We start from the raw sequence: 14,148 nt of genomic DNA on the forward strand, positions 1-14,148 counted from the left end.
ACCACATCACACGTGCGCTAAATAATACTGAACGGCACCTTCATAAATTTGGCGCACATGTGCAAAACAACTCTACTCTAAAAAATAACCTCAAACATATCTACGATAATACATTTCCCCCACAGATTCTTCCTGCCGAATCGCCACATTTATTGTTTTTGCAGCTAAGTACTCTGAATTTCAACTATGCCAAGTTTCACATAGCCACAATATGGTCATATTTTAGGGTTCCTATGATGACTACAACATTTGGACTCCAATATACAAGTGTTACCACTATAAAAATTCTAAATTTAGATTTAAGATATGAATGAGTGTTACAAAGCCTTTGTAAAGGTATTTCCATTTAAGACATTTAAGATCCACACTATATGCATAAATGTCTGACAGATGCAGACCTGCAACCTACTCCTGAATGAGATTCCTCCTATCCTCCATCTGATGAGGCAGCTGCTGGAGAAGTGGCCGCGCATGTTCACGGCTCTCTCTAGTCACTTCTATGGGAGCTGCTAAATCGCCTCGCTTGACTTAGTCCTATGGAAGTGAATAGAGAGAGCCCATCATGAAGACTGGTACAGGTCCCGCCTCTGTCAGACGTCATAAAGATGGGAATACCCTTTAAGTCAAATTGCCAATACAAATACAGAGAGTATATAAAAGTAAAATATAGCATATATATGTAATAGTCAATGTCTTTAAGGACAGTTAAATAAGATTCATGTCAGATGACTTACTTCCCTCTAAAATGACAACCCTATTATCCCTACGACAATGTCAAATTAAAATGTGAGATTTCATAGTAGCTATTAAGGGCGTTGGTCATTTTCAGGTACCATTAAAATCTGCACTCAAGGCCTCAACTAAAAGTCATCTAAGAAAAATGGAACTTGATGTTGTCATGACCTTCACGAGTCAAATACAAAAAGGGGACTTCAACACAAAGCCAGTGTGAAGGATCACTTGAGATGACTGCTTTGGAGTGGCACATAGGCTCATATATAGTGTAGTGGAAAACGGAAATTATCCTGAGACATGCAATATCTATGAGACAAATTAATAGGAAGAGGGAAAGGGAAAAGAGGAAGTTGAATGCCACAACTCACAAGTCAAAAGAGAGGACATCAGGATAAATACTATCTGTATAGTCTCGGAGACTCAAAATCAGCTTGATGGCACTTGACAATACCAGTAGTGTTGCCTGCACCCATACTTTAACTGAACTGGGACAGGTTTCTGCTGGTATTAAGACTTAGTGTCTATTGAATAGTTTTTGTACTAAAGAAACAGAGGGACTTGCCTCCAACTAATATACTAGGTTGCGGCCTATAATTGGGTGCATAGATAGATATTATAAAACAATAATTTACTAGTATTCCTGACTTAAAGGGGAAAAGGGAAATGTGTAATCAGAAAATGACCTATTGTTTAAATCACATTGTTATTTTTTACATATTTCAAATGACTTTTTATGTTATTTTTAATGTTCCATGTCAATATACCGTATATAGTATATGAAAATAAAAACCATAAATTCCTGGCCACTAAGCCTAATAATTGGCACCACTTCTATGTCTGTACAGATAACTTTACTGCACTGATATACCATTCTAATACTGCCTGTAATGATATCACCTCTGTGTATAGCTAAGACAGGACCCCACTATTCACAATAAGTGATTGTCAAGGCTTATCCATTCTTTCCTTTTACAATGACCTCTGCACAGGTAACAGAGCATGCCCAGAGATCTGTCCCGTAGAAGTCAATAGGGTCCCCTCCTAACTATTGTGCCTATGGACCATTTGGATGCCGTAAAGGAATTTTTTTTAATGCTTTCTACATGCTGTTTAGAACAGCTCAGACAAGATGGCCGCCCCATAATCATGTTTAAGAAACAGAATAAAAAAAATCTACAATCAGAAAATAAAAACAGATTAGAAAAAAAGTATATGTGTTACTATCTGGTTTTAAATGGTAAATAAAATGTTTGGTGACACAAGTCCTGCTGACGGGACTCCCATTGATCAGCAGTAATCTGTAGGGGAATCTGGCTACATCTGCTCAATTTCCCGCAGCACCACCGCAGGGGAGATTAAGCATTACACAGTTCTCATTGAAATCAATGGGTTGTCCATGTAATGCCCAGATGTGCCAGGTCCTTCAGAGATAGAGAAGCTCTTTATAGCCACTCTCTATAAGGCTGCTGAAGTTTTCGCTTCAAAATGAACAAGCTTACAATAGAATAGACTGGGCAACCCCTTTAAGGGTACTTTCACACTTGCGTTGTGAGGATCCGGCAGGCAGTTCCATCGCCCGAAACGCCTGCCGAATCCGGAAATCCGTGTGCAAACGGATAGCATTTGTAGACGGATCCAGATGCGGATCCGTCTAACAAATGCATTGAAACACCGGATCCGTCTCTCCGGTGTCATCAGGAAAAACGGATGCAGTATTTTTATTTATTTTTTGCACTTTTAAAGGTCTGCGCATGCAGAGACCGGAAAACCAGATCCGTTTTGCCAAGAACATTAATGCATTTCAATGGAAAATAATGCCGATCTAGCATTCCGGCAAGTGTTCCGGAATTTTGGACGGAGAAAATACAGCAGCATGCTGCGGAATTTTCTCTGGCCAAATACCGTAAGAGTGACTGAACTGAAGACATCCTGATGCATACTCTCCATTCAGGATGCATTAAGATAAATCTCATCAGTTTTTTTTTGGTATTGAGCCCCTAGGACGGAACTCAATACCGGAAAACTTTAACGCAAGTGTAAAAGTACCCCCAGAGAAAAATTATATATATATATGTGTGAGTGTGTGTGTGTAATGCTGAGGAACATTTTATTTTAATTGGAGACTGACTGGTTATCAGCACAGCTATATTGCAGTTTTGTAAGCAAGATTTCTAGACAATACTGGGTTACTGGATGTCATTAAAGGAATTTCACTGTATTTTAAAACTGGTTCAGGGCCGAGATACTTAGGTCTTCCACGACGGGGAACAACTTTACAGTTTTAGCACTTTGGTTTCACGGCTCTATCTTTTTCTTTTTAGTAGTGACGATTTTTGCTGTGTTTTTTCCTGTAACCCATATAAGCATTCTTTTTCTTTCTTTTTTTCATGTTTCCGAAAAGCTTTTTTTTTTTTTTTTTTACATATTATATATTAGAAAATGGTAATGTAAACATAATATTATAAAAACATATTTAGCTATTTTATCTATTGATCATTACATACAAGGAAAATTATTTTTATATTTTTATTTGCCCTGATTCAAATTTTCTTTGACATATTAAATGTAAAGTTTAGAGTAACTGGACCAGTGACATTGCTATTGGCAAAAAAAATAAAAAATGGTGGGCAGTTTTTGGAAGGGGAACTGTTTACTTTTTTTTATAAATCACTTATTTATTTATTTTTATTTTCCCTGTCTTTCCCCCCAAAGGCAGAAAAGACCATTGACAGGGCTTTAGTATTTTCCAATTTATTTTTCAGGACCTGGTTTTTTATTTGTACTGGGGTTGCACAGCAGCCCTTACTACGGGGAAAATAACTCTGTTTTAGAGACAGTTGTTACTGCTAGAGCTGAGCTGAATCTAGTTAAACCCAGGAGCTGCCTCTCGGTGCTGGGATCCTGGCGATCATGTGATCAGTCACATGACCACTTGGACCAATAGAGGCAGCGGCAGTGTATATGAATTCAGGGAGGACAGGATCGGTAAACACTGCATTTGGCAGCTGAAGGCATCTGTGTCTGTCCCATGTTCATATGTGCCTGCATGAAAAAGGATGTTTTAATATATGCAAATGAGTCTCTAGGAGGCTCTGCTCATCTAGAGGCTCTGCTCTCTCTGCAACTGCTGCACCTGGCCAAGTGCAGAAGGCGCGGCAACTGCAGAGCGAGCAGAACCTCCAGGTGTAACGGCAACGCCCCCGTTGCTCCTAGAGGCTAAATTGCATATACTAAAACATCATTTTTCTCAGCAATGCGGGCACATATGAACATGGGACCAACACAGATGCCTTCAGCTTCCAAGTACACATGTAACAGGTCAGCCAGTGTCATAGGTACAAAACTGCTGACAGATGCTTTTAAATTCCATTAATTTTCTAAGTTGTTTTTTTTGCATATGTTAAACTGACCAATAGGTCCCACTCACCCAATGGAGGTTGAGCTGGTATCCATCAGACTACCAATTCCCTGCCATTCCTGTGTCGAGGCTTGCCTGTTCCCTGTTACCCTGCTCCAGCAATGTTGGGTTGTCAAACACTGGGCGCAAAATTATGCAACCACTAGCCGGTTCAGGCATGGCGCAGAAACCCACCCTTACTTCTTTTGCATTTTATACCATAGCTCCTTGTAAAACATTTCATGGAGGTAAAAAACTGCTTTACTGATTTATTAGCAAGTGCTGCAGCCTGACTCCGTAAACAGAAGATTCATTCTTACCTGCTCCCCACCGCTCCATGATGCCTCTGCTGTGTCCATGTTCCGGTTCCTGGCCTGTTTACTTCCAGCGCTACATGGGCATGGTCACATTCTCTACAGCTATTTCTGGCCACGTCACAGCTGAAGCCAGTAATCGACTGCAGAGGACCATGAGACCATGCCCATGTAACATTGAAAGAAAACAAGCCGAGGACTGGAACATGGACACATCAGAGGCATCATGGAGGACCGGAGCAGCAAGGAGCAGGAAAGTATGAATCTTCTGTTTACGGAGGCAGGCTGCGGTGCTTACTAAAAAAAATCTGCATTCATGGAGAACCACTTTAAGATTAGTTATACATTTCTATAAGGCCTTATGTACACAGCTGTATTACAGACCCAAATGGTATGGATCCACAGTACAGCAACCACAGTCTGCTATGGGCCGATACTGTACCTCTGCATGCCTATGTCATTCTGTATTACAGTGGTATTGTTCCTTAAGGGTATGGCTGCACGGCGACAAGAAAGTCGCATGACATTTGTTCTAATGATTCTCAATGGTAAAGCAATGCGAGATGCGCTGTGCTGCAACTGTGATGCCACAGTCACAAAAAATGGATTTTGTGTTGCACATCATCCACAACTTTTCTACCACTGGCTTTAATGGGAGTTACAGGCGGCACGTGACTCACCTGCAACTTGGCTGTGTTTTCACAGCCAAATCTTCGCTCTAAAATAGTCTGCGCCTTGCTGTCGTGGCACACATATTGCCGTGTAATCATACCTTAAAAGAGCTGGTTCAAGGGGACAATATGATGCCTCCTGGAGGCAAGATATATTGGCCCATTCAAAGGAAAACGTGGTATGAGCAGCTCTCACCTGCCTGGAAATCCACCTCTAAGGCACGGAACTGCTCCCTCACCCAGTCTGGGAGCAAATAGGAATAGATGCAAAAAGGAGTTTGTCCAGCCTTGCTTCGTGGTAATCCAAAAGGCACTTTATTAAATAATGGTGTATACTAAAAACATCCAGATACAAGTTGCATAGGTCTACGCGTTTCGGGCAGAAAACAATTTAGCCCTTACTCATGACTGCTCAAAATACACTAAGATCCTCACCTTTATAGGGGGAAGTGAGCCGCAGCTGAAGCAATCATAGCATCAAGTGGCTCCTCCCTCCTGGAAAGGTGCATGGTAGTAAAACTAAACTAAAAAGGGTAAATAAAATTCATCCTGAATAACTTAGAAGACATGGGAAAAGAATAAATAAAAATTAGTATTGTAGGATCAGGTCTAATCTTTTATTTAACCCTTGAGGCTGGCGACTTTCTAAGTGGAAAATCCAGTAGGATTCTCTATTTAAAAGTTTCCTTCTGCGGTCGCCTCCTCTTACTGGTTTGTTAACCCTTTCGATACCTTGCACAGACATGTCAGAGGTATAACCACCATGGACTAGCGCAAAATGAAGACTAGCCGCTGAAATGTTGCGGCTTTCATGGTGTGGTACATCTGAGATGTGTTTTCTTATCTGTGTTTTTTGTAGCGTTGATGGTGCAACCTACATACTGTAACATACATTTAGTGCAGGTAATCAAATATATGGCATATAGGTTGTGTTACAGTTTAAAAATGATTTCATCACAAAACTCTGACCATTTACACTGGATTCAAAAGATCTCGAAATTTTCATATGTTTGCAGCAGGTACAGATAGAATGTCCACATTTATCATTTCCTTTGATTGATAACCAAGTATTTTGTGGTTTCAAGGACCTTTTATTTTGAAAGAGACTAGGGCTTACTGTGTTGGCTATGGTGGGAGCTTTGCGTGCCGCACATTTAACACCATTTTGTGTAGCTGCCAACCAGTTTTTATCACATGCTAGCACTGGGAAGTGTTTTTTAATGATGTTGCAAATTTGTGTGTATTCACTGCTAAATTGTGTAACAAAGACATTCTTTTTTATGTACTTTGTATCACAATTCCTTTTCCTGTCCATTGCTTTAGATTTCTTGGGATCCACTGAGAGCAAATAGTCTCTGTTCATATCCAAGACTTCTTTGTTATATTTTAACATCATTTGTTTAGGATATGCTCTACATGTCAATCTATTTATAATGTCCTGCGCTTCAATTTCATAAGTTGTTGTCTGACTGCAATTTCTCCTAGCTCTGATAAGTTCCCCTTTGGGAATGTTCTTAATTGTATGAGTAGGATGACATGACATAGCATGCAATAGAGTATTACCTGCTGAGGGCTTTCTGTATGTGCTTGTATATATGGAGGCCCATGGAGTGTCTAGGGGCCCGTGATCTAGAAACCATTAAGGACTTTGTGGGCCACAGTTTTCTGTGTGCATATATTCTTAAACGGGTTCTCCGGGCTTTTAATACTGATGACCTATTCTAAGGATAGGTCATCAATATCAGATTGGCGAGGGTCCAACACCCAGCACCCACACCGATCAGCTGTATGAAGGGAAGGCGCGCGCAGTGTGCGCGTGCCGTCTATCGTCTCTCTTCCTGCTCGCTGCTGTTAGGTCTATGCCGAGCAGGAAGAGAGAAGGGAGACGGCTTTCCCTTCATAAAGTATGATACTGATGACCTATTGTGAGTATATTAAAAGCCCCTTTAAAGGTTAAGAAAGCATATGGATCATGCCAATGCAGGCTTTTAACTGCACTCTTTCACCCAATATCCCAGCTGACCTTTGGCACCTCTGTCCCCCAAAAACCTCACACAGCAATATACAACAAATCTATCTCTTATCATAAATTATACATAAAAAAGACGCTACACAGACTAGAAAATTGTATAAATTCAAAAATTTCCTCATGCAACTTCCTGTATAACCTACATGCATCAAGGCTACTTAGGTATTGAGTGAAAAGAAATGCCCATGCTCCCCGTTGCATTCAGTAAGAGAAGAGCTGCACTTCCTGCCTTAGCAATTAAAATTGTATGAAGCGCCAGTTCTCCATAAAAAAAGCAAAAAAAAAAAAGAATAAAAGTTGCTTAAGTTTCTAGCCACAAGGTGCCCCATTCAGGATTTTTGTTACAAAGTGAAAAACACGAAGGAGGGCCCCAATTGTGTTCTAACAATGGCCGTCCTCTTATAATGAGAGCGAGCATTTTTCCCTTTTGAAGCGAGTATTTCATACATCAGAATCACTAAAAAGCACAGCTTCTTTCCAGCAGTATCTGATAAGAAGAGGTTGCACAATTTGTTTCCTCAATGCTTTTTGTGAATAACAAAGATAACGGGCTTTAAAATCCACTAATAACCATTATTGAAAAAAATAAAATAATTCCATCTGAGAGGAGACTGGAGACCTCCTCCAAAGACAATATACAGCTAGCTGGGTATAGTAGAAGGGCCTTCATAAATATTACATTACGGCTACTATATCTATTCAAGAGCTGCAAGACCATTATAACACTTCACTAAAAAACAATGTTACATGCGCAATCAGCTCCCCCCTCTGCTATCCCCCAATTCCAGCTCTATAAGATAATAAATGGATGCTCCAGGTTTTAAATATAATGGCAGGAGGGCTTTATTCTTGCTAATTCTATAAAATGACCCTCCGGATGAAAAGGTCGTCTGGGCAGGGCGCTGGATATCTTTTGTGTCTGCCTGCTATGATATACGTCACCGGTGACAAACCATTTATCTAACTGAGTGTCTGCTTTGTCCACCACCGTGCACGGTGCTGCCAATCTGCTCTATAAATAAAGTATAATTATTCACAATGACTAGGGGGGGATGATTGTATAGAGTAATCGGACCATTTCGGGTTGGTCTGGGTGGCATGACAAATATTTTCCTGAACTTATAAAATATCTGGTAAGAACAAGCCCAGGGAGAAGAGGATAAAACATGATATGTTTTATGAGAGTCATGAATATTTCTGCCTATTTTTTTATGAAACTCATTAGAGTGTTAGCATATATGGAAGCATGGCCAATTTGTGGCATGCTAATGCTTAGACGAGGTCCTGATCTGTAACATAACAGCCAGCACATCACAACATGGAAAGGCTGAGACATTTATGCTGATAGTTTGAGGAAAAACACAAAATAACTCAGATTTTACAAGCTTTTTAGAAACCCATATGTTACTATTTCTGGGATAGCATGTTTATGAGGGAAACAAAGAGTTGCCATATTATCATATATTACAGGAAAATGTTAATAATTATAACCTTCTATAAAAACATACACACAGAACCATTGTCTATGTGGTGTAGATAGATAGATAGATAGATAGATAGATAGATAGATAGATAGATAGATAGATAGACAGACAGATATAAAGATAGACAGATAGACTGACGAGACAGACAGATATATGAATAGATAAGAGAAACACGGACGTATAGATAGATGACAAATAAACAGACATATAAGATGGATAGACAGATAGATGAAAGCTGGATGGATAGATACACATATGACAGACTGAAGATAGATAGACATAGATAGAAATATGGACAGGTAGACTGACAAGACAGACAGGTAAAAGATAGATGGACAGATATGAGAAAGATGGATAGATAGATAGATAGATAGATAGATAGATTAAAGATGGATGGATAGACAGACATATATATGGTTAGATAGATAGATAGACAGAGAGATAAAAGATAGAGAGATAGATAAATAGATAGATAGAAAAAATATGGATAGATAAATAGATAACAGATAGATAGATAGATAGATAGATAGATAGATAGACGGACGGATAGACGGACAGATAGACCTATGGAAGATACATAGATTAGACAGATAGGAGAAAGACAGATATATAGAAAGATGCCAGATAGACAGACAGATAGAGGTTATACAGATAAATGGTTGGATGGATAGATAGATAGATAGATAGATAGATAGATAGATAGATAGATAGATAGGATAAAGATTGATGGACAGATAGATGTAGATGACAGAAATAGACAAACAGACAGACGGTTAGACAGACAGACTGACAAGACAAATAGATAGATAGATAGATAGATAGATAGATAGATAGATAGATAGATAGATAGATAGATAATCCAAAAAACGAGGCAGCACTCCGACTTCAGGTGAAAGGGTGATGAGCTTGACAAAGGCCTCATTGAGTGGGCCGAAACGTTGCCTGGGAAATAAATTGGCTCATCACCCTTTCACCTGAAGTCGGAGTGCTGCCTCGTTTTTTGGATTTACTATATAGTGGAAGAGACGCCTGCCTTCCCTGAGGATTTGCACCCCATTCATGCTGTCTAACTGTGCTGCTGCTTTATTTGTGTTTGTAGATAGATAGATAGATAGATAGATAGATAGATAGATAAACAGAAAGATGGTTAGAGCTAGATAGATAGATAGATAAAAGATAGATAGATAGATAGATAGATGACAGACAGATAAACAGACAAATGGTTAGACATAGATAGACAGACTGACAAGACAAATAGATAGATAGATAGATAGATAGATAGATAGATAGATAGATAGATAGATAGCAGACAGATAAACAGACAAATGGTTAGACATAGATAGCTAGACATAGATAAAATCTCTAAAATACTGGAATTCTCCTGGAGGGGAAGAGGTTAAACGCTACTGCAACATATTCCTGTAGTAATCATATTATGACAAAGTGGCAGCTGTTCTGCCAGTATTTTCTGCTATGTGACTCAAAAGCCATATCAGCTCTCACATCCATGGCGAATTGTAAGGCACCATATCCACGATGGGCAAGAAATATTATTTTGATTCCTATGGCTATGTTTTTACAGTGCAGAATAGCTAATAGCATGAGCTGAGCCATGTGTGCTCTTAAACATAGGTGTACATGACTGCCCATGGGTCTCTTTATATGCATTGTGACAGCTAAATAATTGTGGTGTAACAGGGAAAAAAAAAAGGGAAAAAAATTTGAAAAAATACATGCAAGTGCGTAAAAAAAAAAAAAAAAGCAATATAAAGCCCCTTAAACATCTCAGCAACATTTAGTGTGTATTCTCAGCAGTGTGGAGCTGAACACCAGACTCGCTCATCAAACACCTCCGGGCTCGGCTATGTAATAGAAACAAATTGGCAATGACTGCCCAAGCAAGTAACACAGGCCTACTGATTTGTAGATTGATAGTGATGCCTAATGATCCCCTTGGGCAGATCAATAGCACCAAATCCTCATTGCTGCCTTTCTTCTTTATTGGCACTGCACAGTACTGAGAGAACAGTATAACATCACTCCAGGAGTAAAGAATCAGGTGAAACTGCTACCGAGCAAGCACTTTTCTATCCTCGGCCATAGCAGATGTGCAGGTGTCAGTGTTATAACATGGCGGGGCCCCAAAAAATACTCCTTCCAGTCTCCACCATATTGCCAATGCATAATCGGTCACATTAAAGTGTCATGGTATCCAAGGGAATGTTCAATGTGCGCCAGTGTCATTGATTATCTCATTGGCATCTATAGATGTGGCGGGGTTGAATTTCTCACTGCAATATCATTCAGTTTGTCACTTGGCGCCACTCGTGACATCGCAATTCATGATTTTTCCGCCTATGACGATGTGCTCACAATTTTATGTCACGTCTGACGATTATATTCTTAAATCCCATATCCCCTGACAGTTTGCTATATCCTTCCAGGGCCTTAACGAATGATAAAAATCGTTGCAATGTAAAAAAAAATGATATATGCTAATGACTTTGAAACTAATCGTTTTACATTTATGCAACTTTTTTTCCAAAATGTATTTTTCTTATTTAGATCATTTAAAAAAAAAAATCAAAATGTGCAGTTTTGTGTTATATATTTATTAGATATTTGATCGTTTTACGTAAATCCTGAGGGTGTGCATACACATCAGCAATATGGGTTTAGTGAGTGACCACTAAGTACGCATAATTAAATGGCGCCATGAAAGCGAATAGGGAGGAAGATGAAGGCTGCTATTATATGGAACCATCATCATCATCACCATCCCAATCTAAACATTCTGATGAACAGGCGCTGAGCAGGGAGAGGGTGATTTACATCCCCTCTTGCTCCATCACCGCCCCCCGCCCCCCCTACACACACCTCCCTCCACCACTCTACTTGTTCACAGAAGTCCTCCTATTTTAATCATTACATCATTATGTCATTTCAATACTAATCTCTGGTCTCACACCTTCAATACTTTCACATGCAAATGAAGACAGGAGGAAAAAAAGCCATGCATTAATATTGGAAATTTGCAGCAATCTTGTCAAGGGAAGCATGCCCTCCAGCTTGGTGATATTTTTTCTTCTACACACACACACATTCCCCTTTTCAACACGCAGAGCTGGTGATCACAAGAAACAAGAGCGTTCTGTTGAAGATCAGACAGGGGAGGTGGGGAGAGGCACAAAACACATGCACGTGTCAACAAGGCAGCCCTGCCACCCAATTTGCATATTTACATGAGTGCCACCCTCATATGACTTAAGCGAGGAAGTTCGTTCAATTCCACACCCATCAATCTCCAGTCCTCTGAGGAAGCCACAATTAGACAACTAAGTAGATGGATTGGGTAAAATGTAAGACACTGTAGAAGGCAGGGGGGAAAAAAAGCAACCTTACCACAAGACGGCTTGCTTTCTGTTGGTCTTAAAAAGAAATTCCCCGCGGTTTCTTTAGATTTTTTTTTTAGATCCGTCCTTCAGGGTTTTTAGTTTTTACCTCTCCCTCTCTCTCTCTCCCTCCTTCCTCCTCCTCTTTCTGTGTGTTGTGCCTGGGTTTATAAAAAAAAAATAAAAGACAACTCCATGTTAAGTGAACAGTCAAAGCATAGTGAAGTGTACAGCTCAAGGGGGAGGACATGACTTGGGGTGGGTCACATCTTAACGCTTTACAAATAGCTCTGAAAACAGGGGCTCAAGTAGTCGGTAAAACAGGCGAATATGTAAATATGGGATCTATGTGCAAAATAATAAAAATAATAAAATAATAACAGAAAATACGGTAAAGAAAAGGGGGAAAAAAGGCCGACTGGACGACCGGAAAGAAAATATAACATATTTATGATGTAGTAATAGATGCTGCAGTAGCGGCCATGTTTACGGCATCAAAATAACCTCCTCGTCAAGATATGACAATAGAAATTTTCCTTAAAAAACAAAACAAGAAAAACCCCGGAGTTAAGCCGATACCAAGATATAAACTAGTGACGGCGAGAAAAAAAAAATTCTAGTGAACTGCAGTTAACCAAGGGTTACACAAATGGCAAAATAAAAATTCTTCCTTTTATTTGAAACAGAACTCTTGGCTCACGTGTACGGCTATGTTATTTTTCCTGTGGGTTTTTATTTTTTATTTTTTTTTATTCCTTCTTTGTGTTCGGAAAAGAAGAAATATTTCTGCATTCATGTCTTGTCTCTTTGGAAAAATAGGTAATTTTAATAATCTGACCACAGAGACTGAATTACGAGATTCCACCTCTGTAGAAATACTTTTTTTTTTTTTTTTTAATCCTTCTGCAATAAGAAAAAGAAAATATGTTCGGCCATAAAGATAGTAATGTTACATTTAATGTACATGATAATAGAAAAAAATAATCTTTGAAGGGAAAGGTCCCAAAGGCCACAGGAAAGGTTGTTTGCTCCCTTTTTATTTAATAGAGGTCACCTAGACTGGATGGCATAACTTAAATGAAAAGCTTCTTCAGTGCAATTCTAACACGTGCCGTGCAGGGTCAGCCAGTGTCTTGCATTGGGCTCATCAAAAATACATAACCAGACAGCCTAATAGTATTTCAGCACATTCATTTTTGGGCAGGAACATGGGGGATGGTAAGCAGAGATAGGGGAGAAATGAATTATATGCCTTCTCAATAAAAAAAATAAAAAAATCAGGATTTCGCTCATGTCTGCCTTGCTGCTTTTGAGGAAGGGCGAGGAATTTTATTACGGAAATAATCCCCATATTAAAAAAAAGAGAGAGAGAGAGGAAAAGAATGTCCTATATTTCTGGGGTTATAACTAATGAACTGTAGTCACAGAGTAATCATTTTTTTCACAGTCCATTAAAAATCGAGACAAAAAAAAAAAAAAGCTATTTTCTCAGGACTGCTGCAAAATAACCCACAACTATAATCATCACGGGTGTGTGCAAAATTGTCCTCATGCATCCTATTGGGCAAAACCTTAGGTGGTGGTTTTTAAGCTTAGTGTGCCTAGGTTGTAGCTTACACATGCCATATACAGTATATATATATTTTATTTATTTTTCTATTGGACATATAAAGGGTATATCCCATAGGAACAAGAACAATTATTTCTGGCAGAGGGAAACAAAAAGGGACAGGTAGATAAGAGGACGCCTGCCGCAGGATGGCGGAGACCTACAGCGACATGCTAGGAGGGAAAGAGTTAATGTTGCCAATCTCTTGTCAGGCAGACAGTAGAAAAATATGACAGGGGACAAACAGAAAATAATAAGAGCAAGAGGGATGAGAGAATGCATAAACCCTCCTCCTAAATCTAGCCTGGAGATAAGTGACCCTGCTGAGGGAAGACGGAGATGCAGAGGTGACCCAATGCTAACCAGCCTGTTAGCAATAATAAGGTGAGCGCACATGTAAAGGGTGACATTACAGCATTGGGGAAATATTCCCCTTTGTGTTTGCACAACCTCATTTTGTCGTGTGCATGCATAGCGCCAGAGACAGGCGAGGAAAATATAATAATCTCTCTCAAAT

The sequence above is a fragment of the Bufo bufo genome, chromosome 10 (genome assembly GCF_905171765.1).
Source record: "Bufo bufo chromosome 10, aBufBuf1.1, whole genome shotgun sequence".
Lineage (NCBI taxonomy): Eukaryota > Metazoa > Chordata > Amphibia > Anura > Bufonidae > Bufo > Bufo bufo.